The sequence below is a fragment of the Ceratosolen solmsi genome, unplaced genomic scaffold, assembly GCF_000503995.2.
Source record: "Ceratosolen solmsi marchali unplaced genomic scaffold, CerSol_1.0 scaffold61, whole genome shotgun sequence".
Classification (NCBI taxonomy): domain Eukaryota; kingdom Metazoa; phylum Arthropoda; class Insecta; order Hymenoptera; family Agaonidae; genus Ceratosolen; species Ceratosolen solmsi.
Window position 1 is genome coordinate 3,314,409 of NW_011948435.1, and position 25,592 is coordinate 3,340,000.

The 25,592-nt window shown below is 39.1% G+C and overlaps 1 protein-coding gene across 1 annotated transcript in view; it reads right to left on the reverse strand.

Moving 5' to 3' along the window:
• LOC105364964 (discoidin domain-containing receptor 2) overlaps nt 1-25,592 on the reverse strand; it is a 231,685-nt gene that overhangs the window by 152,690 nt on the left and 53,403 nt on the right. Inside the window, exon 2 of the mRNA XM_011503010.1 lies at nt 5,351-5,356. The gene's annotated coding sequence lies outside the window, so the exon portion shown is untranslated. The remainder of the gene's footprint in view (nt 1-5,350; nt 5,357-25,592) is intronic.

Consider the following 25,592-nt stretch of genomic DNA (forward strand, 5'->3'; position numbering starts at 1 on the left):
TCCCGGGACTGCATTTATTTTACCCGCGGAGAGTTCTTTCCCATGTCACCTCCATTAAGTCCGTTAGCAAGCGCGGTAAATAGGGAAAAATGCCGAGGCATTAGCAGGGAGAGGTAACTCGTAAAGATTAACGGCCGCCCCCGTCGACGCCGCAATCGCGAAATTGCAATCGAGCGCTCTCGATGCCAAACAAAAGCTAACAAATGTAGGGGAGCGGAAAGAGCGCGCGCGTATGTGTGCGCGCGCCTAGTGCCTGGAAGCCTCCCGGTAATTAGGCTCTTGTCCCTCATCTCCCAACCCCTACCACCCACCACTCACCATTCACCATTCACCATTCACCATTCGCCATTCACCATTCACCACCCACCACCCATCATCCACCATCCACCATCCACCATCAACTCCACCCACCCACCCCTCTAGCCATACTTCGTGACGGACGCATCGCGTAACGCCGATCGAGTCTCAATGGCTCTGGCTCAAATTGATTAAGCTGATTATCACTCGCGCGCCACCACTACCTCATCATTTGCTTTTCCAGCATCAAACAAGCGCGTGCTATCGCCGTCTGTATTTCAGTCAATAATGCACGTCATGTAATTAACATTTTTCTTAATCGACGAATAAATATTATTCATAAATATCTCGGCGAGTAACGGCATCACGGGTTTCCCAAGCAAATATCGTTGATTGTCTGGCTCGCGAAGGCTCGTCACATTACATTATTCCAAACGATTAATAAAGCATCAACGATAAATAAACATTATACCGGGATAATAATACAAGATTTGGAAAGGTTAGGTGTCTCGAGACTCTCTGAGCTTTATAATTACTTGGAATAAGTCAGCAAACATAGTCAACCTCACTTGTACGTCCTACAAATTATAATACTTTGTTGTTGTTGTTTTTTTTTTTTTTTTTTTTTTTTTTTTTTTTTTTTTTTTTACGTCAATCCATCAACATAAGAAACTACTGTAGATAAAGTTGGAGAAATCTCGAATTGACAGGAAAACGAAACCTGTTTTTCATTCGTAATAAATATTTCACATGCAAATTACTAATGGCTGAACATTCACACCCGTATGTAAATGCGAATATAATGTGCGCTCAACGATAATGTTTTCTTATTAAAGATAAATAATTTTTTGTATCGGCATTTGGCAAGATACTTTGCAAATAAGCAAGCATGAATGAAAAAAATTGCCTATTGGCATTTGTAATGAACATTTTCATTAATGAAATTTTTATCAAATGGAGAGAAAATGTGTTCCGTCGTTATGTTCTAACGCGACGAATAAATGATTAATATAAAAGTTGAGTTTTTTTTTAATTTTTTTCTTTCATTTTTAAATGAATTTTAATTGAGCGGACGGATCGAATTGGCAGAATTTCCGTATAATTTTTATAGTTTTAAATTATTTTTAATACCCAGCCAATAGGATAATGAATTTTCCTCTTCTCACCCCTCGACGGGCCATAATAATTATTTATATTATTTAATAGTAATTTAAATGGATTATCGTCGGCTTATTGGACTTATTCGATTATAACACGATAGTATAAAATATAAAAAGTAAATCGTACGACTGCGCGCAAGAGGATAAATTACGAAAATAAATGAGTACGGTATGGCCCTCTTCCAATGGCAATGCCCTCGTTGGTATTGAAAGCCACGGGCTTGCAGCGACGACACTGTCTTCGCAAGTTCGTTACTCGCGAAAAGACTAAACAAATAGATGGCTAACATCTTTGGAGGGGAAAAGAGCGAGAGAGAGAGAGAGAGAGAGAGAGAGAGAGAGCGAGAGCGAGAGAGAGAGGAGAGAGATTAAAAGCAGATGGTCCAGAGAGACGTAGGGTGGATGATAACGTCAAGGATGAGACGGCGAAAACGACGACGACGAAGTTGACGAGAGATATTAATTGGTTGATTGGTATAGATATAGGCGTTGGTGATTGATGGATCGATTCATTGGTTTTATTAACTTTTGCAGTTATCGAGACGCTGATGGCTCGACGATGCACAAACAATAATTTTCGCCTTTTTTTTGTTTTTTTTGGTCTTCTCGCGCGAGCCATTTGTATCGATTATTTTATTTAGGGTTAATATTATTTTTTGTTTGTTTTTTTTGTTTTTGTTTTGAATATTTATTGGATGAATAATCTTATTGTTCGTACTTTGAAAGTTATAAAGTGAGTTTGGCAGGAGGGAATAATCGATACACTTTATTTATCGGTGCGAAGAAACTCGCTAGTAATTTAAAACTTGTATTCTCGCAATTTTCGAATGCATATCGTTTTTTCCTATCTAAGTTAGAAATTACTTTGTGTATAGCGAGTAACAATTATACGATAGCATATTAAAAGTATCGAACGGATAAAATCAGTATTAGTGGGTGCGCTTAATGACGTCGTCGCTTAAATTCGCAGTATAAAGGAAGCGAATGAGAGAATAGCCATCATCGAATAGTAATCTTCCCTCCTGCACCCTCGTCGTCCCCTTCAACCGTAATGTAAATATAACACGAATCGTGATTAAGTACCATCGAATTTCGTATAAAAAAAAAAAAAAAAAAAAAAAAAAAAAAAAAAAAAAAAAAAAAAAGAACAAGATAAAGTATAAATATTCCAATCAGGGCGTAAATCTAATCAATCTAACGGCCAAGGCGATAGCCATAATTAATCCAAGTCATGTCACAATGGCAGCATCATAATGGCATAATCCAAGCAGACACGTATGGCCAATACTCATATAGCGAAATGTGCTGATGCTTAAGGGAGGGAGGAAGAGAATGGATAGGTTAAGGAGCACAACGTGCACGCGTATACACAACTTGGCAATAAGGGTGGAGGGGGTCGACGAGATTCAAGACGTAAAGGCAGCGTGGAGAAGGGTAGGAGTCGGTATAACTCGGGCGCGAAGCTAACCGAACGGAAGTGGCGAACTAGGAAGTGCGCGAAACTCTCGAAACTTGGACGTAATTACTAGCGTAAAGGGCCATGTAAAACCCCTACCCCCCTTTCTGTCACAGTTCTGCCCCTCGCCGTAGTTATCGCGCGGCTGAGGATGAAGAGGCCGAGTGATTTCGTGGGCTCGCTTCTCTCTCCCCCCCCCTCACCCCCCGCCCCCAACAAAATTGCTGTTGCTTCCTCCACAGCGGCAACCGACTAATCAGCTGCCGGTTTCATCTGCACCCGATAATGTCAGCCATTGCCTATTCCCGCGCACTCCATTTACTGATAACAAGAGGAGTAGGGGCGAGGACGGGTTAGGAGATGACGTTGGCGTTGGCGATGGCGGCGGAGACGGTGGCGACGGCAGCAAAGACGTTAGAGTCCGATTGCGCGCGAGTTCAAGCCGAAACTACACAAATGCAGACACGAGCAAAATCTTCGCAGATAAGTATACCGAGAAAGATAAGAAATATATGTACTTGCTCATTTGGGAGCTTCCGTAGTCTGCTTACCGAGTTTCGATAAGGTAATGAGATACTTTACGGTACGGGCGCTAATACTGCCGCGTTCACATCATATCCGATGATAATATACCTTTAACATGACATTCTGGAGCAAAAAGCAAATTACAGATAACCGTTTACGTCCAAAAACTTACGTATCTGTAATTTTCACCGAATAATAATGCCGAGTAATTCGCGTAATTGATAAGGCTCGATGAGGCCAGTAGTAGCGTTAAGTGAATCGTAACGGCTCCAATCGTCCAAAGATTAAAAAAATTCTTCGGTCAAAACCCGGGGCTACTCGAAGCCTGCAATTTTCAGTTAAACAAATAAATGGTACGCTCGTAACGTGTAGAAGGGAAAAAAAAGAGAAAGAAAAGGGGAAAAAAAAAGAAGAAGCTGATTCGTTAGATTGGAACGTCCGTCCCTGTGTCTCGAATTGCTTATCAGCGCCCCCCAAACCCCGTCCCGCTGGCCCCATTCGCCCCTACGTCATTCCAAGAAAAGAAAAAGCGCCGATGAAGCACGACTGGCTCGTCCCGGGTGGCGTTTCCATTTTCCAATGTTGCGAGGCTGGGCATTATCTGCCACAGGCACGCTCGGTCGCCGTAAATGCCCATGCACATGCACATCTCGTGAGACTGAGGCGAGCGCTGGCGGGTGGGAGGATGACGGAAGCAGCAAGCCACCTCAATCTGTGCTCCTTGAAGCGAGTGCCGACTGGCGATCGATCGGGTCCGCTCACGAGCCATTATCATTAATCAAGTGCCACCGTTCGCGAGGCACAGGTGTATATGGAAACTCCATACGGGATAGCAGATGAGCTCGAGCGCCAATACCCGATATCATCCTTCTTTTTTCTCCTCCCGACTGCGCGCATCGTTCCGAGTGCGAAAGAGCGCGAGCGACAGGCTGGCAGCGGGGCAGTAGCAGGGAGAGGTGGAGGCGGGGGGAAGCGATCGGGAGCTATGTTGAGAGGGAAAAGAAACAGCGAGGTTGATGGATGAGCTCTTTTATCCACGGAGATTTCGAGCTTCACTACCTGCCGGATTGCCTATTTACCGACATTTACCGATACGCGTATGCTAAAATACGATACAGTGGAATAAAGATAAATAGATAGATAGACAGGCAGAGAGAGAGAGAGAGAGAGAGAGAGAGAGAGAGAGAGAGAGAGAGATGGCTTACATGCTCAAGTGCGTTGGTATGCAAAGTTGGTTATATTATAAAAATGATGATAGGGAATTTACTCGTGATGGAGGTACAGCGATAACGCGCAGTCATTTATTGGATATTCTGAATTGAGGGGGCTGCCCGAGAAATTGTAAAATTTATTAGATTTGAGGTAATGAGGACAGGTTGAACGACAAGTTTGATTTATTTAACGGAATAGATACAGCAATCAGATCTTTCTGATAGAATTTCAAGATGCAAACAACAATATTCAGCTTTTCATGTTGTATTTCATCATTATAAATAAAACCTTGTGAATAGATAAACGTATGCATTGAAATATTTTACGGGTGCAATTGACAGCATTTATCTCGATTATTTTGAAATTATTAGATTATAATATCTCATGTATGAATTAAGTATTTGTATTAAAATTATCTTTTCTCATATCTTAACGGCCTCGCTATTATGATTAAAAAAAAAAAATTTTTTAAAAATCCAAATACATTCGTGTACATATTGAAAATTGATATTTTATTATATTTTGTTTGTTTGTGTGTGTGTGTGTGTGTGTGTGTGTGTGTGTGTGTATGTGTGTGTGCGTGCTTGTGCGTGTGTGTAATATACGAGAAAGTAATATTATTGAATAAAATTATTCATACTCACTTAAAATTTTCGTGCGCTTTTAAGATATAGTCTCCGTAATATTTGAAAACACTCACCTGAAACTAAAGAGAGAGACGTAATATAGATTATTTTATATATTATGAATAAACTTTTAATATTTATTTTATACGCATAAACATAAAATACTTAATGCTAATACATAATTACAATGAAATATTTTTATTAATTTAGCCAATGCTATAGACATAGACGTATAGACAAGCATATTTTGTCGACTCAATTAAAAATAAATAAAATGGAAAGGGTTAACTAATGGTGGGAAAAGCAAGGAATAAAAGAAAAAACGTCGATCAACCGTTAATCAGATATCGGTATAAAATCATTAATTATCGCCTGCGCCTGATAATTACGATTTGAGACTTATTGTATTAATTGTATTGTCCCTTGGTCAAGTCGCGTCTTTCATCATTCAATGACAATCTTCTTCTTCTTCTTCTTCTTCTTCTTCTTCTTCTTCTTCTTCTTCTTCTTCTTCTTCTTCTTCTTCTTCTTCTTCTTCTTCTTCTTCTTCTTCTTCTTCTTCTTCTTCTTCTTCTTCTTCTTCTTCTTCTTCTTCTTCTTCTTCTTCTTCTTCTTCTAGAGAGAGAGAGAGAGAGAGAGAGAGAGAGAGAGAGGCAGAGACAGAGACAGAGAGAGACAGAGACAGAGAGAGAGAGAGAGAGAGAGAGAAAGAGTGAGAGAGAGTTGCAATAATCTGAAACGAATTACTCGTTCCATAAGCCTCTAACTAACGGCGAGGATAAGGTAAATCGATAAAAACGGCAGGATTTAGGAAAAAATTCCAATCCGTCAGTCATAAGCAGCGTGTACCATCAACTTGTCCAGACATTCCCATACAATATTTAAATCACCCGAGTACTCCCTCTCTTGTTTACTAGCTGATAATTTTTAGTACCGTAGTTGCGCGCTCGTCATTAATTTCTCGCTTCGCCATTACTTAAGCTTGCCGTTTGACATTTTGGACACTTTAATCATCATACCGGCGCCTCCTCGAGAATCGTTGTATCTAAAATTTAATTACTACTTTTCTGATTTCTAACGCTCCGCTGGTTATTAACCGGTTGTTCGTACATTTTCCGATAGCTGTTGCTACAATGAACAACGGCGAGTAAACTCAAGGAATCTGTCCTTGAATCGTGAAGATTTAACGGCGCGTACCACCGGCAAATGAAACTTCTTTTCCTGGGATCCTATATTTTTTTAATTCTCCAGATTTTTGCAGAATTTCTCTATAAGTATAAGTGTGCACGCGTCAGTTGAATAAGAGAAAATTCGGTGTTTGAAAATTAATTATCCATAGTTACACAAGTCGCTGGACGTGTGGCTAAAGTTTGAAACGAACTTTACGCAGCCTGTTATTATTACATTTGCAAATGACGTTTAAATTTAAAGTAATAGAGCGAGATGGGCAATTTAAGACGACGAAATTACTGCATTTCTAACAACATTAATGTTATAATAGCACCGTACAATACAGTTAAAGGCACTGCGTAAGATTACAGCCAATGGGCTGTAATAAAATGCTCCCAATGCGCACTCTCGTAAACAATTCTTTTCCTAATTACATTACTAACCCTATTATTCACTTTAAAGGACTTTGAAGCTACTTGTCCAAGACCATCTTATAGCATTGGACTGGATGTAGGTCCTAAGCAACGCTCCGCTGCTTCCTACAATTTGAAAATGCTATTCGCCATATTGTCGCTCGACTTACGTCCGAGATTGGATCCTCGGATATTAACTAAGCGGAGCTTTGTACGTATCCTCTCCCCCCTCCCCCCCCCCCATGCATCAAAACTTGGCTGAAAAGTGTTCAAAAACAGACAAAATCGAGTTTCACAACAACAAAAAGTGAAGAAGAAAAAAAGAATTGTAAGAAAGAAAAAATGGAAAAAAAAATTAGAAAAAAAAATTGGAAAAAAAAAATTGAAATAGAATTGAAAAGAAGAGGGGTGGGGGTGGGTGGGTAGGGGTAGGAGGAAGAGGCAGGAAAAAATTCGGCCACGGGGCAGGAGGAAAAAAATAAACGCGAGCCAAGCCAGGGGGGCTACTAGTCAAGTCAGCCATATTCGCCGGCGCGGGCAGACAGCGAAAATATTCATCCCCCGAGGATCGATCGAGCTGGCGAGCGCGGAGGTGGCACGTGAAATATGCGGGGCCGTTATGTGCGGCCGACGGCGAGGATCCCCGCGTGCCTGGCCTACCTTCGCGCAGAGCCCGACGAAATCATTAGCGAGCAAAAGTGCGCGAGCGAGGTCGAATTAGTTTCCCGGCTTGATTGGTTTTGAAATCTCCCAAGTCGATTGCCGACGGAGATCCCGAGACAGAGATATCGTGCTATTTTCGAGTGGGCTAAGCGCGCTAAAATGCTTGCTATATGCATCGACTGTTTATTGGTAGGAGACTTTGCGAGCGTTTATAAAAAGGACCCATCGATCGATCCTTCGTAATTAAATTTCAAAGTTATTAGGCAGGTATTTGCATGAAATAGTTGCTGCCGTCGCGAGCTCGCCTACGCTTGAGAAAAAAAGAATGTTGCTCGATTTTAAAAAAGGGAGGGTGTGAGGGAAGGAGAGTGGTGGTCGTTGTCGCGTTAGGACAGAGAGAGAGAGAGAGAGAGAGAGAGAGAGAGCGCACAGCTCACAAGGGTTTCAATTAATTTTCATAGGAATAGTCGGGGGGTGTAAGAGCGCAACCGAGTTAATAGCCAGCCAACTCAAATTATTTAATCGAATGCGAATGACAACTTTTTCTCTTCTCATTCTCTCTCTCTCTCTCTCTCTCTCTCTCTCTCTCGTACGATAAATCGTTTCACAGGAAAGGGGAAAAAAGGTTGTTACGTTGCGCATTGTACGCTTATGTTTTATGCATTGTACATGACCGTCGCTTACGTCCCACGTAACTAATCACGGCGCCTCTAATACAAATGCACGCAAATATTATGCTTTGGAAATTCTGATAATGTCATTCTCAAGCGCGTGCACGTATGCAAAATTATCACCAAGTTTTTAACATAATTCATCCAGCAGCCATAAACGCGAGAACGCATAGGGCAACTTCAGCAGCCGAGACTTCAGGAAACAATCGGCGCATCATGAGCACGAGGTCGTCCGTGGAAACGAGGGACGAAACGGCGTTTGGCGATTATATGTCGATGGGCGCGTTGAGCTGCGGTCGAGGCTCCTTGAAATAATTCCTCAACAAGTTCGCATCGTCGCGAGTGCCGGATGCATAAAGAGGATTTGGGCAAAGTTTAGCGGGGGCTATCCGGAGGCGATCTAAACGCTCGGCCGAGTCCCGGGGCTCTCCTTCATCATCTCTCCCACGAGGAGGCTGGCTCGACGAGAGGTCCGCTAAATTCGTGCGCCTGGATAAAAGCTTCTCTCTCTCTCTCTCTCTCTCTCTTTGGCTCTCGAGAAAGCCAAGTCCTATATATCTGCGATCGACGAATCTTTAATTCCGAGTCTATTCCGACTGGGTTGAGCGAGAGTCGGCACGTGAGGCACAGTCCTCGGCGAGCTCCTGGCCATTCGTGCTCGTGACTCTTCTTTTTGCACAATCTTCCTCTCGCTCTATTTCTCTCTATTCCCTCGACTCGCGTACTTTTTCTTTCTTGCGCCGGATGCCTAACTTTCATTTCCCTCATTCACGATGAGAATCAATTCGGCCATCCCATTATTAATAATTACAACTTATCCCTCGATAAGTCGGAGCACACTTTTAATTCCCAACGGATATATCGGGATTCCTCGTACCTATTTCACTTATTTCAAGCCGAGCGGTTAAGCGATCGGTGTTTATTCTGAAAAATTCGTTTGCTTGGCTAATAAAATATTTGCACAATAGAGGATTGTCCTAAGATAATTCGTAGCTCGAGTCTCGAGACTGAAAATAATAACGAAATTACGTGTGATTTAAATGTCGCTTAAAAGTCAATATAGTCAATGCAAGGAATCTTGAATGATTTAACGATCGTTTGTTTCTCTCGCGATATAAAATTTACTTTTGCTACAATCATTTACACGCAACGCTTTACATTTAACCGACTTTTACAACTTTTTCCCACAAACTTTATATATTCGCATTATGCTCAGGCGAATACACTTTTGAAAATTAAGTTCATAATATGCGCCCGTTCCAACGTGTACGTATAACGTGAACGCTCGCACACTCACACACACGCAAGCACGCACGCACGCACGCACGCACGCACGCACGCACGTACGCGCGCACGCACGAGAATGTCTTTTGCAAAGAAGCTTTCGAGTCAATGGTACTTGTATACTATGTACATATATACATATAATAATTGAAAAACTAAAAAAAATTATTTTCGAGAGGGTATTGGTTGGTGCTTGAATTCGTCTCTTCCCGTAACCAAATATATGTACTCTTTCTTCTTGTCAAGCATCCCATCATGTGTTACAAATCTTTTTTTAAAGCCAATCGATTATTACGATAAATGTCGCAAAGGAGTTGCTTAAAACTACCGGCTCTCGCGAAATTTTTCTTCGTCCCTTTCATTTGTATATTCACGATAAAAAACAATAAAACAGAATATAACCTTAACAAATATAACCTCGTAACATAGAACTAAAGCACCCGAGAAAAGAAGAAGACTAACACTTGGCCAATGAAAAGCCTTTAAAGCCCAACACCCACTCGTGCACACCCTCGATCGCATAACGTGGATAACTAAGTGTCGTATATCTGTACTGCGCAAACAAAGCATATTCGGCTTGATTCTCAGGGACCGAAAACAAAAACAAAAACAAAAACAAAAACAAAAACAAAAACAAAAACAAAAACAAATAAACAAAAACAAAGAAACCAATATACGTATCGCAAAATTTCGAGCGACATCTCTTCGCAGCGGTGGGCGCCGATTGTGATCCTCGAGATTTTCGCATCGACCGGTTTATGCACGAGCAGCACCATCGACGCGCACACGTTCGTGTGCACTTTCGCGTGACGAGAGATGTTTGCCAGCGCATGACGAAAGGCTCGACGACGATCGTATCAGTGCTTCGCTCCACATCTACGCGTCTGTGCACAGTTGCGCGCGCGCCCTCGCCAAACACGGCCGAGACGCGAAGAAGGCGAATTTCTCCGTGTATTATTCGATCAGCCGGCTTGTTTAGCCGGGGCACCGATAACCGCTTCCCTCGTTCCGAGGAAGCGTTTGGCTTGTGCGACTACCGCGGGAGGCGCCATTGCACGTGCCGAGAGCACTCTACTCGTGCGAATTACTCGGGCGCGATATCGGTAAGGACAACACCCCACTTGCTATTACAATTGATCGTCGCATCCGCCTACATCCGACAAATATTTAACCTCGACATCGCGTGTCTTTAGCTCGCACTGGGTGGGCATACCAAGGCGACGTCGAGGAGCTTCGCGAGTCTTTTCATACGCAATTCATTGGTCCGGTTGGGCGACGGGGGATTGGACGGTTTGGGGAATTGGGGGGTTGGAGGAGGTCGAGAGAGATTGAAACGGGTAAACAAGTAGAAATGAACACAAGATGCCTCCCGAGCATAGACGAGCAACCTCGCAACCAGGCAATAACCAAGGCAATTGCGTGCGGCCCGGGTGTGAGAAAACGCTGTACATGGGAGTCAGGAGCGTCGCTTAAGCCAAGTATTTCAATTGCGGCTTGTTACGCGGCGCGCGCACAAATGCTCGTAATGGCTCCCGGGCGCGCGCTCTCGGCTTTTAAGCGCCAGAGAGAGAGAGAGAGAGAGAGAGAGAGAGAGAGAGAGAGAGAGAGAGAGAGAGAGAGAGATAAACGCCTAGGAGTCGGGCAGCCCTATTAGAAAAGTCCGAGGGCAGACACGGGTGGCACGACTTCCGCTCCCGACGTGGCCGATTAATCTGAAGGGGGCGCTTCTGGTTGTCCGTTGCCTCGAACGAGGATTTGGATTTTTAAGGCGAATAAGCCGTGGTCGTGTCGTGGCTCTCTGGTGGGCCGCGATCATCGTCGATCGCCGAGATCCGCGCGTCTCCATTGGGATTGTTAGTCGTTTTTGTATGTCGCGCGCTTTTCCCGATTGAGCGGGACGACACCGAACGTCACGACAAAACGGGTCTTAAGGCCCAGAGAGGCAGGCGCTCCTTCAATTATGAGTATAGCGCGAGTACATCGGAAGTTGAGTAATGGTTATGGCAAGCTAATGATCTTCTGGAAATATTGAATCACCGACGTAATGGCCGACTGCGTGACGGCACGTTCGAGTGTCTATTCATTCATTAATCAGCTTTTCGGGTCTTAAAGTTCGGCTTACGTTCTAATTGTAAGGCTCCCTTACATTGCCCTTCTCGGTATAGTTCATCTTTTGAAATCTCGCTGGGGTCCGAACGGCGTTGTCCCAACAGATCCGACCGATTCAAAGAAATGTTGTGTGCGCGTGAATGGAGCGCGTTGACTCGTTCGATTTCATAATATGAATAAATTAATGATTATAACGAATGGGTTTCGGTCGCGGGCCTTGTTTACGCTCTAAACGCTATAAATCATGATGCTCAATTGAAAAATTGGAAAATTAGATGTTTGCTGATTTGTCGAATGAGCTTGATGTAACGGAAGTTCGTTGGAACTCGCGGGGGCATGAATAACAATTGCGTGAAGAGGACGCGACGGCTTATTTTAATCATAAATTCCCTAACCGTAACGTTCGAGCGAACTATTCGGAAAAAAATCGCTCCATTTTCGTGAAGCGATAGGAGGGAAATTAATTTCCCGGCCAGCGGCCGTTTAAAATCCGTTAGAATTTATAACCAATTTGTCCTGCCCTCTCCTTTCGTCTACGCTCTCGTCTCGCATTGACTCTTAGCCGATAAATAACGCGCCTTTATGTGTGTTGGCGCGCTAGCGGTTAGGCACGAGCAAAGTTTTTCGTCGGACGAGGAATTAAAGAGAAGAGGACGAAGAAAAAGAAGACGAATAAAAGAATAAGAAGAAAAGAAAACAAAGAAAGTGCTAAAAACAAAAAATAAAAATGTAATATTAGATAGTTCAGCCATAGATGCATCTCGTGTCCGTTATACTATTGCGACTATCGTTGCGTGTAAAAAAAAAACAAAAAAAAAACCACAAATCCTGTACGCGCGCTAGTGAGGTACAGGTTGAGAGAGAGAGAGAGAGAGAGAGAGAGAGAGAGAGAGCAAAGGCTTTCTCGCCGTGAGAAAAAGAAAATAAAGAGAGAGAAAAAAATCACGTTAGCTTTGACACGCACCGACGACGATTGTTCGCGCATATTGCACGCCTCTACGCGCTTATTCGCGTTTTAGGTTATTATTTTTTTTCACAACGCCGCAGCGAGCTTCAATGGCACCGTTGTTTTTCCAAATGTTGCTTTCATTTTCTTTTATTTATCGACTCGGCATTTCGTGGCGTTACGCGACCTGCCGCGAAAGAATGAAACGTCCAAGTTGTTTCAATAAGCAAAGTTTACCGTTCTGTTTATGGAATCGCATTTTCAAAACAGCAGTCGATATAATTGTGGCTGCCTCCTTGTTATTGTCCCGCACTTTACGACTTTCTCAATTATTTACCGCATAACGGCAACAATGAATTCCTACTTAAATATTTATTTTTTGTCTTATTAATTGACGTAACTGCGTGCCGTCGATGCGCCCTATCCAACAAACATGCGGTTTTAATTAACTTATTGTTTATATGTATGATGGCTGTAGATAAGAGGTGTGTAGCACGCACTGTGGTACATACACACACACGCGCGCGCGCGCGCGCGCGCGTCGCGTAAAGAGTATTATTCCGAGGAATGAGACGCTCGTACTAAAATTATATCTTCTCGAGTCGTAGGTGAAATAAGCTTTTAACCGAATTAAATAATTCTGCATTGCTGGGGCTCGGTAAGTCTTTACGATGCATTTGAAATTGTCGAGCAATAAACGGAGTATACTAAAGTATTTTGCCGTTCTTATAAATTCCATTCTAAAGGTCGGATGATAATGGAAAACCGGCGGATTCAGCATTTTTCTTTCTATTTCGAGATAAACGATTGCAGTATGTGGCAGCAGTTACGCTCAAAGCTCGAGAAAAATTTAACAAACTAATATCAATAAGGAGTTTAGTGTGTTGTTGTTATTATTGTTGTTATTATTATTGTTGTTATTATTATTGTTGTTGTTGTTATTATTATTATTATTATTATTATTACAAGTGACGAGTTTGTTGCAACAATTTGACTTTAAAGTGTGCTCAAGTCGAATGTTAGTCGGCAGTTGGTTCAAGTTTGTTTTTTTTATCCCCCAATAAAAGATTCCTGTCATTTAAGGCCAAAGAAGGTAAAAGGGATTATGGCTGTAAAATTGTTGGATCGAGGGATAGAGATGGGATTTGCTACAAGACCAAGTAACTGCGGGTGGGAAGGGAAGGGATGGGTGGGTGGGGGGGGGGGGGGGTAGTAGGATCGCACACAGTTCGATGGAGGTTATGTCGCGGAATAGACAGTAAATATTCAATCTGAATATTTGTGCGCCTTGACGTTAGCCATGACACGTATGTATGTTGTCTTTAGTCAGCCATCTCCCTCCATATTCTTATCTCAAACCAACGTCAATATATTTGCATTATCGTTGCACACGCTTAAGATGGTAAATAAGTATAATGTCCTATGATATACAAACAATTGGCCGGATACTTCATTGCCAATCTATAAAATGAATGAATAAATAAATAAATATTAAGAGCACAAGAGCCGAGCTTTAAAACAACGAGCATGTCTTGACATATTTACCAATATCGCGAGTAATTAAAGTGATAATCGACCGAGTGATAATTTTGAGCGTAAGTAAAATAAAGTTTTTCCTCGCGGCGTTTTATAAGACATCTAATCCCAAATTTACTAGACATGGTTTTACGCGCTCTTCATTCGGATGCGCATAACCGGGTCACGCATAACGACTCATTCATCGCGACTTCCTCGTACAGCCGATTATTTCGTTTCGTAGTTACCGAGTTTTACATGGTGCGCGACTAGTGGTGTCGTGTGAACTCTGTGCCTTGGAAATGGAGGGAGAGTCGCGTACGCGCTTACAATTGTCGGAGTTTCTCTTTTATATGCGCCCAGCCCCAGTCCCGTCCCTCCACCCTTTGACTTTACAAACCGGAAAGTTTATTCGAGAGGCGTTTTATGCACGCGCGCATTGCGAATGTGCATTATGTATGTCCTCCGCGATTGCGATTATTCGCCGTGACTGAGACTCGAGGACTCGAGTTAGACGATTGCACGGGATTTTTTTTATTTATTTATTTATTTATTTATTTATTTTTATTTATTTTTTTTTTCTTTCGAGGAGATGATGAGGCGCTATCGAACCAGGGGACTTTTAAGATGCTCGATCCATCGCTCGATTTTCTATTGTCCTACTCCTTATTTCTTTACAATGATAATCATCCTCTACTCCCTGCAACCGGCTAAGCTACTTACTCCCTCGATCGTTTTTTCACTTTCTAAAAGCACTTTCGCGAACAGTTTTCGAGGGTAAAAGCTAAGGTTTCTTTCGCTCGTACAGAATACTTTCTTATCGATCCCAATCTCCGTGTAGTAAGTGGTGTTGGATATTATTTGAAATTTCCACTTGTTTGTACTTAATATTACGTTTCTATATTTTTATTATTTCACATGCGTATTTGCTTGTAATTCCTTCTTTTTATTTATTTATTTATTTATTTATTTATTTACTTATTTTTTTCTTATTGAATTGTATAAGTATGAATTTTGTGGAACGAATATTGGTAACAACTTTAATCAGTTTCTGAAAATTTTAATGAAACCAACGTTATATTGTAATATTTGTATTAGCGTGAATGTGTCACAATGTGATAAATGCAAGTCGCTCTCTAATCTTGGCAAATATAGCTTAATTTATAAACTTTTTGCAAATTTGCAAACGTGTACGATTAGTTTCTAAAATTGTGAAATCTATGCTATTTGCCGTTTGGCATGAAGGAACGCGGCCGTTCTCCAAGGCAAAACTTCTTCGAGTTCAAGTATTCGCTACATCGGTAAAGTTCTATTTTAAAGAGTCTCGCAACGCAACCCGCGGTACTAATACCGTCAGCAAACGCTACGTCAAAAAATATTTTGGCCAATTTATTAATACATACTTTAATGCAGCTCAAACTACTTACGCCAGCCAAATTATATACAGCAAATACAACGACATATAATTACGATAAGAATATATATAATGGGTAAAAAAAAAAAAAACGTAAGCGCACTCTATTACTTAGGAACCGTAAGTTTGTGCAGTATTTGCGAGCACTTTTTTTTTTTTTTTTTTTTTCTTTCTTATGCGTATGCCTGCATATTTCTTTTCACCTCAAATTGCACGTTTATATGCTGATTTATCATTTTTCTATACTTTTATCTCGTGCGATTCGATACTTAAGGCTCCTCGCTACCACATATACGATGACGCTGCATGAAATTCTCCCATATGCGTGATCTTTTCTCTTTGCCATTAATTTTTGTATCTCTTTTGCTCTTATAAACAACTCGTTACGTATCTTGAAAATAACAGTCTTTAGGCATATTATTTCGCCTTACGCAACTACGAGCGAATACATTTTGGTAATCGCTATTCTCTGACGTCCTACCTACTCATCCTATTCTCCTTCAATTCTTCTTTCACCTTTGTATCACTCACAATTTACTTCACATACATTATACACACAGACGTGCTCGTTTTATAAGAAATTCGTTTATTACGAAATTCTCTCGAAAATACGTGTATTATTAGTTGTTAAAAAATGGCCTTGAGAATTCGTCAAGAATTCAAAACATAACACTCGCCATAATCCACCTATTCATTCAAGAAAAGAATAGGATAAAAAGTTGCAAAAAAATAAGCGAAAAAGAAACTTATAGATCGAAAACGAGTATTTTAATCACTTAAAGCACTTAATATTATATGCCTAACCAATCTCTTAACCAAATGTCTAGAACATTAAACTAATTTAAACTAGATCCATTGGCAATCATCAATTCAATCTCCGTTTAATCTTTTTATCAATCTATTTGTGCCCAGGCGCATAAACTTGGAGCACATAGTTCTCGTGCACTCAAGTATTTGTTCGCTCGATCCCATTAAACACAAAAGAGACTCCCGCTTTCTGACGAACGAGTCGCGGGGTAAAACGGGTTTTCAGGCCCAAATGAGACTGAGTTGGAAACTCGCGTCGAAAACGTCTCTCGCCACCCTCGGCCCGTTCACGTATTCGGGCGCAATTGTGCACGTTTGAAAATGAAAGTGTAACAATCGAATGGGAGTGGATGAATGGTTCGAGGGGAGAGTCGTGCCTTCTTGCTCATTTTTCGCGAAATGAAAAGGAATTGCAGAGGGGAGCGAAAATAGTTGGATTGGCCGCTTAGTCGTATGAGAATTCCTACTGCGGCTTCCACTTCCTGTAATATCCGAATTTGTATTTTCTTTCTCCTTCGTGCCTATTATTAATTAAATCACGATATATCGAGCATTTTTTAAAAGCTCTCAGTTAGTAGTTCTCCCGACACTTGCTATGCCAACTCGGCCGATACGACTGTGACGAAGTGACGAAGTGACGAATTAATATATAATTTATTCGCACCATTTTTTACTTTTACCGACAGATAGCGTTTGACGTTCAACCCGTTTATACGAAATGCTTGGAAGTATTTTCTATTTTCAATCGTTTGCAGGAAAACAGAACCGTTTGTTTGAATAATGAACTGTGGCTAAAGAAGATTTAGGTGTTTTATATACTAACGGCACTATAAATGCGTTAAAATGAGACCAAGAGCCGGGCTAACATATTATAAATTATCACACGTATTAACAATACAATGGAGCTTTTTACAACGGAGGACAGGTGACATTGTATAGGACAAGAATTAAACGAGGCTCGGCCCACGCTCGTGAACAATTAATTTCACAAATTGCATCATTATGAAGGGAGGCGCTATCCTCATTTGGTGGGAAAAACGAGGCTATGAAACTTTTTTCCTTATCCAAGTTCTGGCCGAACCCAGCAATGCTCGGGTCGTCCAGTAGCGCGTTTCCGTGAAAACGCGGGCTGCACTTTTCGCCGCATTAATTACGACTCGTCTTATCAGCGCCCCGGCATAATTCGTCTCGTCACTGACCGGATGCTCGCGCGAACTTTTCGTGCTCGTGGCTTCGGCGCCGCTGTCGTCCTCCTGAACCTCCGAGAACTTTCATCAAGCGCCTTGCGCACGTCTTGCGCCCTGGGACGGAGCACGTGACGCGCATTCATCCCAAGAGAGAGTGTTTGAAAGAGCTAGAGAGACGGAGCTAGAAAGAGAGAGAGAGAGAGAGAGAGAGAGAGAGAGAGAGAGAGACGGTGGCGAACGAACGATTTTTCCCCTCGCAATGGATACGTCCTTTGTTTTTACGGAGTTATTTATGCTTTTGCGGGGCCTCGAAGTAGTTTTTTTCGTAAGGTTAGAATGTTGATATTGCCTGTCAAGGAACAAAATATTTCGCCGGTTGTGACGCAACCGCGCTGTTAATCTTCTCACTTTAGCTTTTTAATTTCCGCAATTTCTTATGGGCTGTGAAAGACGGACAATGTCGATGAAATTTCGCTAATATAATTGACCGACTCCTGCTTGAATCCTCTTCTGAGCCTCAAAGCTTATCATACTTGTCTGAGGAGGTCGTCGAAATTGAAAAAATTGCATTATGTGTATTAATAAAGAGTGTAGATTGATATGCACAACGTTTTATTATTTTAAATCTGTAGACAATTTCCATAAACATGAGCTCATAACGAATAGACACGTGTATAATATGAAATATCATATAATGTAGTGTTGATAAAAACATGTCGCGTAAAAATATTTTTCGACATTAATGTTAGAAATAAGAAAATAAGAAAGGAAGAAAGCAAGAAAGAAGGAAGAAATAAGGAGAATTGCCGAATGTTGTAGGACGAAATGGAGTTCGGGACCAATTTTCTCGAAGAGCGCCCTAGCATTCATCACAAGCTGCCAGATAAAGAAAGAAAAAACACAATAAAGAGGGAGAGAACGGTGGGGGAGGCGATACCGAGTGAGAGAAAATAAAGTGAGAGATAAAATATAAGTAAGAAGGACTAATAACTGAGCAGGTATTATCATGTGTTCAGAAAATAGAAATATAATGAGCTTTTCAAAAAAACGTGCATTTTTTAATAAAATATCGATAAAATCAGGCTATTGTTCATATTGTTGTAAAAATAGTATTTAAAGGAAGATATTCAATTCAAGATATAATGAATAAATTACAATTTTTTTAATTTTAATTAAGGATATTGAAAATATACAAGAGTTAATAAAATAGATTAGAGCAAAGTATTTAATAAATTTAGTAGTAAATGAAATTTTTTTTTTTTTATTCATAAATATTCGCTTTTTCTCAATTGTTGAATAATTAATTGACAAAATGAATTATAACTCATAACAGAAATTCTATCTCTATTTTTTATGAAACCATCACCATTTAGCATTAAACATAATCTTAAATTATATTTAAGGTAAATTTCTTTAATTTTATCATTTATTTAACAATTATAATTTACTTTTACTGACCATATTGATTTGCTCTTTTTCTTCATTTAGATAAAAACAATAAATAATTAAATAATTATAGAAAAGTTGCAATTATCATTTGTAAATAGCCAAGAAAGCAATGTAATAAATTCAACTGGAAAAAGCCTATCCTTTGCAAAAAATATACACTCGTATTTTACATTACATAAGCAGAAAATACCTATTTGATACATTGAAATTATAATCTATAGGTTTTATAACAGAGCACTTGTAAATTTTTCAAAATCCATGTGTTTCATATGTGGATTTGTTACAATCGGTGCTTTCCAATTGAATATTGGAAAACGCTACCCAATTTTCAGGCTTTTTTTATTTTTTCTACGGATATAAAGGAAAATACACAGTAAGTATAAATAAGTCAACGACAATTTCTTCCGCATAAATATTTAAACTTACATTGAATAGTAATATTATCTTTTATCTGACATTAATCTTTAATTGTCGATAAAATATTGTATTAAATTTTAAGAATAAAGAGGAATGCATTAAATTACGTTAATAATTAATGAGGCCGTTTGCCCTGATGTAAAGGGTAGATTTCCATCAGTATTTTACAATGAGTTTTAACAATGATGAACTTGCATAATTAAATATAAGCCGCGAATGGACATCATGAATAGGACAATATATTCATCTGGAGTAAGATATTCCGCGAGTAAAATAGTTGCTAAAAAAGTAAAATTATGTATGTTGATAACCGTGATGATGTCTTTAGAATGAGAATGGACGCATTAAGAAAAGTTGCGAATGTAAATGTGGCAAATGGCTATTATCTTGATATAAAACCAATTCAAGAGACAAAAGATGCTTACTGGATGAACGTACCACAGCTTAAAAACAAAAAACAAAAAAACAAAAAAACAAAAAAAACAAAAAAACAAAAAAAACAAAAAAAAAACAAAAAAAAACAAAAATTCTCTCTTCAATGAAAGAAGTAATAAATATAGAATTTAAAAACAGGCTTCGCGATAAAGAGAGAAGCGAGTCTTCGATATCGGAAAGGTTTAGCTTATCTGTAATAGATTATCGGTCATTTGGTTATAGCATCCTAGGCGTAACTGTCAATATTAAAATATTATTAATGAAATAATTTTATAACGGTTTTCGTACTAATTATCAGTAAAATTATGATTAATTATCGTTATGTTGTGTCGTTGCTGTCTAGTAAAATGCTTGCTGATTTTTTTTTATTAAGTTAAGTGAATTTATACCTAATTTAATTTCAATGGGATGTTGATTAAAAGTGACCGATAGTCGTTAATAATCTTATCGCGATATTATAGAAATTTGACGTGGGGACTTACGATAGGAGTAGCGTAGAGGAGCGAAGAACACAGATGATACAAAGCACAAGAGAAAAGAACAAAAGAAAAAAAAAACGGGAACATCAAACGCGTTGAGAGGCGTAGCAATGAAACTATATAAAAATTTGATATCGACTAATACATATAAACTAATGCGCATTTGCGAGTGACATTAAAAACGACGTAAAAGAATCAAATTAAAATTGAGAGAGCAAATGGAAGAAAAGAGGCAGTAGAATTAGCAAATGTAAGTCTGGAGTCGAATATTTTTGAATAAAACGTAACTAAATTGAGTAGAGAATAATTATGATCAGATGTGTACAGAGCTAAATCAGCAAAAAAATTTACGGGTTATGTAGGATATGAGATAAGGATGGAGAATGGCAACTTAGTGTTGGATAAAATTAGCTTACTCGATATCGTGCAAAATTATTGCAACAAGTTATTAAATAAGTGTGACTATTCTAATTGAAGGCGGGCATGGCGAAACTAAAATGCTAGTCTCCATTAGCAATTAGCAATTCAAGTTATCACAAATTATTGCTTTTAACTGCAAAAATATTATAAAATAATAAACTATATGTACGATTACTGATAGTCCTGTAAATACTAATGCCAACTCATTCAAAATTGTGAATAAAAAAATATAATTGCCGATCATTAGCAATAAGAATTATAAACAGTTAATAATAATAATAATAATAATAATAATAATAATAATAATAATAATAACAACAACAACGGCTGACTTTAATCTTTAATCTTTCATGTCTCTTATTAAGCATTTCATACTCATATTTCATATTGCAAGAGACTTTATAAAACTAATCGTTTACATTTTCAAAACATATGAAATTTGTAGCAGTGGAATAAACTTTATCAGATTTAAGTTATCGGATTATGACAACGAGCGTATAGGAGGTAATCTTAAATAATACATAGGGACAGAGATAAAGCATTAAATAATATGACAATTCAGTTGTTACTTTTGTATTGTAGCAAATGCTAAAAACTTCGACTACAACGATTTTATTGACATATAAAGTATTAAAGTCACATTACAAGACGCAATTCCTATATGGAGGAAATTATAATAGAAAGAATTTATGATGAATTTTTTTAATAAACGCAATAATAATATGTCGTGAAATAATAGTTTCTTTTTTCCTTTTCAAATAGTGCTCATATTCAATTTTCAATATATCCGTATTAATATAATTGAGATAACATTACTATTGATTGCGATACTTTATTATTAATTTGCCGTTAATTGTTCGGTGATTGATGAACTTTGATCCCCAATCTGGCGAATGAAATTTATTTCAATTTTTTTGTTTTTGTATTTTATAAATATTAATCAATGCGAGTGATTACATATTCCTGCTAATGGTATTATTAAAATAAATTGGATGGAAATTTGTCGCGTGCAGCTTAAAGTTGTCAATATGTTTGAAAATCGATTATCGCTAAATTCGTGGAATTTTTGTACTATCCAGTTCCATTTTTTACTTTCGGTTAAGCGTATCGAGGATTATGGCGATATAGTAGTCTACGCGTCATTTTTCACGTTTATACGTAGATCCATTCGTTTCTAAAAAATTAAATTCATTTACAGGAAGTATCGATCGATTTCTCGAGATGGTCCATACGAACGATACAACCACGATATCCGTGTATTATCAACGTAATTTCAACTCAATAAAAGTATAAATCACACGAACATTAATTCTCAACAATATTCATTTATTATCAATGTATCTTAAATTATCTTAAGCGGTCGAACGTACGATGACAAGGTAAGGAATAATATCGAAGATCCCTTACGAAATTGAGTGCAAAATCAATAAAGCTCGTATTGATTCATCAACCGACATATTATTCGTGCGCACATCTCTTTCAACCACCGAACCAATAGCACCCTCTTTCTAATAAATATAACTTGTGGATTGTGCATATTATGGTTTTTTTTTTTCCTCAACGCAATCGCACAACACATATGAACGGAAAAGGTCCGAGGCCTTGTTTCGGCGAACACAGGATCCGAGCACGTAAGTGAGATTACTAGGAGCGCAATCATCCAATTCCCCACTGACACATAGATTCGCGCTACTTCGCGCGTGTTTATTAGTCAATACCGGATGCCCGATACGCTCGAATAGTTTTATCGGGTGGGAGGGAGTTTTATTTCGGCCGATGCACACCCACGTGAATTTATTCCGATCGGCCAATTTACAGCGATACCGGTCGACTTGAAATCGCAGACCATTTTTGACTTACGACTGCTGCCACTCTTGTCCGGATATTTTCTATTTTAAACATTGGCAATCTTCCTTCTTTTTTTTTCTTTTTTTTTTCCCCAAACTTTTATACTTTCCGGCGATTTTTATTTTTATCCATCGCGTTGTTTGCCTTGCCGAGCTTTACCGAGCAATCGTGCGTTTGACCGCTTTGGAAGCTAATAAAGCGGATTAACCGCTCAAGGTTTTCAATATCGAAAGCTTTCGGCATTGGGGCATATTTTTCATTTTCCTTTCGAATCATGAATAAATTTTTTAATGCCCCAAAAGATAAATTGCCACGCAAATTGAATTAAATAGTATTTTGTAGCTTTCGATGAGGCAAAATTCTGATTGAAACTCACGGCGACTCCAACTATTCGATCACTTTACTTTCTCAACGTGTATGTGACGTGTACGTGTATCGCCCGTCCGCCGACACTTCAAAACCACTGGCCAATAACCAAAGTACTCTTTTACCTGAAACAGAAAGATGATTTTCAATTATAACACAGGATATGAAGCACATAAAGGCATCTAATATATGCATAGGATCATAATAGCCTTTAACATTGGAAAAACATCATTATTGCTTTAGCCATTCGTTTTTAATTGCTCCTTAAATGTCAAATTCACATCGAAAATCCATCGATATTATCTAAATTATTACATTATATTCAAAATTTTATTCAAATTCATGCCCAAGAAAACTCCCACTCGCCCGTCTGCTTTGACTCGTCTTTAAGTCCAAAGTCTCAAAGTAACATTTGCCACTTTAGCATTACCAAGACCCGAATGAAGCTCAATATGAATTTTTTTTTTTTTTTATCGTTCGCAGCCAGTGCGCGCGACATCCACGCTAAGCATACGTCACTCCAATGTTGGATAATTATCGATAAAAGCCCGACGTGTCAATGGCAATGCGAGATCCAAACATAATCAAAATCGCATTGCTCGGCGATCAGCGCCATTGAGTTCCTCTCGCGTACACGATTTCGGCACGGACTGGCGATAAACCGATATCCTCGTTATCCTCGAACTCGATTTGAAAAGTCGATCGACATTCCTAACGTACAACCCCGCGTCCTCATACATTATCCATTTTTATAAATGCAACAACAACGGAGTCGGATGACAGCCTAATTCTCGCTTTCCCGTGCAAGCCCCTACACCTATCAGCACATTACTCTGTCTCCTTGTCACGCGGCCGGGGCAAAAATTATCATTTGCCCAACGTTACTCTACCCAACACGAGATTAGTGCTCCTAATCACTACGTCTCTACGACATTTTCAAATGTTCCCAATGATCGCTCGTCGTTACAATTACGGCAAGGCGAGGAGGCACCACATAAATACGAAGTTTAAGTGTCTCGGTAAGAGGCTCTGCTCGCCACACTTTTATCAACTTCTAACGTTAAATTTCATTGATAATAATGATTCTTTTAATAAATCGCTCTCGACTGCTATCGAATCAAAAGTATTAATTGAATTTATAAGGCCGTGCGCGATATATACTAACCGAAAGTAATTAATTACTAAAATATTTACACACGGCTTGTTCTATCAACATCTCAGCTTCGTTACGTAACGAAATTTACTCTCTTTCTTAGTTATTGGCAACGCACTCGCTAATAGATTTTTTTAACTCGTGCGATTTGGATTATTTACATTTGGATTTATTAATCATTGAAGAAAAACGGCGAACGTAATATTCGCTTTGATGGAGCAAATATCGATCGACAAAGGCTCTTAATAAATCCAATGTGAGAAGACCTCGTTTTCATAGGTCGAGCGCTCATTAAAACGAGACACACGACAATTCCATTGCGCACTTGTAGACGCGATTGCTGGATATCGGGTTATATATCCAAGAATTCTCATCTAGCACAACTACAATTTAACAACAAATTGTTAAACGATGGCAAATTCGTTATAGGAGAGCCCAATCCTACTCCTTGCTCTCCACTTCTCATGTCAATGTCATTAAATTCTCTTGCTTCCTCACTCACTTCCTTGCTCTCCCTTTCTCTCTCACTTACAAATCCTAAAGTTTTAAACGCCACAAGCGCTCACGCCTAAGTATTTCTCTAAATATTATAGCGATTTATGGCTTCAATAATAAGCCTCGAAATTTATAGATCAGCGTCGAAGAATTACGTGAAAAAAAAAAAAAAAAAGAAAAAAAGTAGGATATTTTACTGTTTCTCTTTTATTTAGTAAGTTTTCTTATCGTGATACGTACATAAGTAATTGTTGTTCTCAATAAATGTTTCTATATTTCTTTAATACTTCTTTGACTTAGCAAAAATATCAAAAATCGCATATTTTAGATTTGCAAAGGTATCTTTCATTCTTTTTTCTTTTATTGGAATGGAATATTTAATTTTATGGCAAATGTAACTTTTATAAATAACTTATGATGATGGAATGTTTTATAGATAACGTTGCCCTAAGAAATGTTACATTTCTCCAGAAACTTTTTACTTTTTAAATCAATCAAAGTATTAAAGACTTTTATAATTTTTCAACTTACAAATTTCATAGCAAGGAGCATTTCATATAAAAGTCTCCCCACCCCCAGCCCCCCCCCCCACCACTATCACAAGTATTAAAAAAACACAGATGACTCATAACAATAATATTTGACGATGCACTTATTACGCTAGTGTTATGTTCAAAATTTTTACAATACCATTAAAGTCCTATTGGATATAATGTAGCATTTAAAAAATTGCACACCCTTTAAAGCAGAGCTTTTTGAGCTTTGAGCTTTAAATCCATTCGTAATATTATCTCTAGCGTAGCCTAGCGCCCGTTCTTACATCTTACATCCAAGCCCCGTTCACTTGACTCTCCTTTTTTCACGTTTTCAACTCATTTTAATATTCTGCACTTACCTCCCGCTAAAATCGTGATCAATTTGCCCAAGATATTTTTTTAAATTTAATTTTAAGAATGAAAAAAATTCACTTTGGCTATCACGCTAAAATACCCCGTCCCCTACTCTCTCAGCTACACCCTCTCCCAACGCCGTCCCCTCCCCCCCCTCCCCCCCCCCCCCCCCCCCAACCAATACC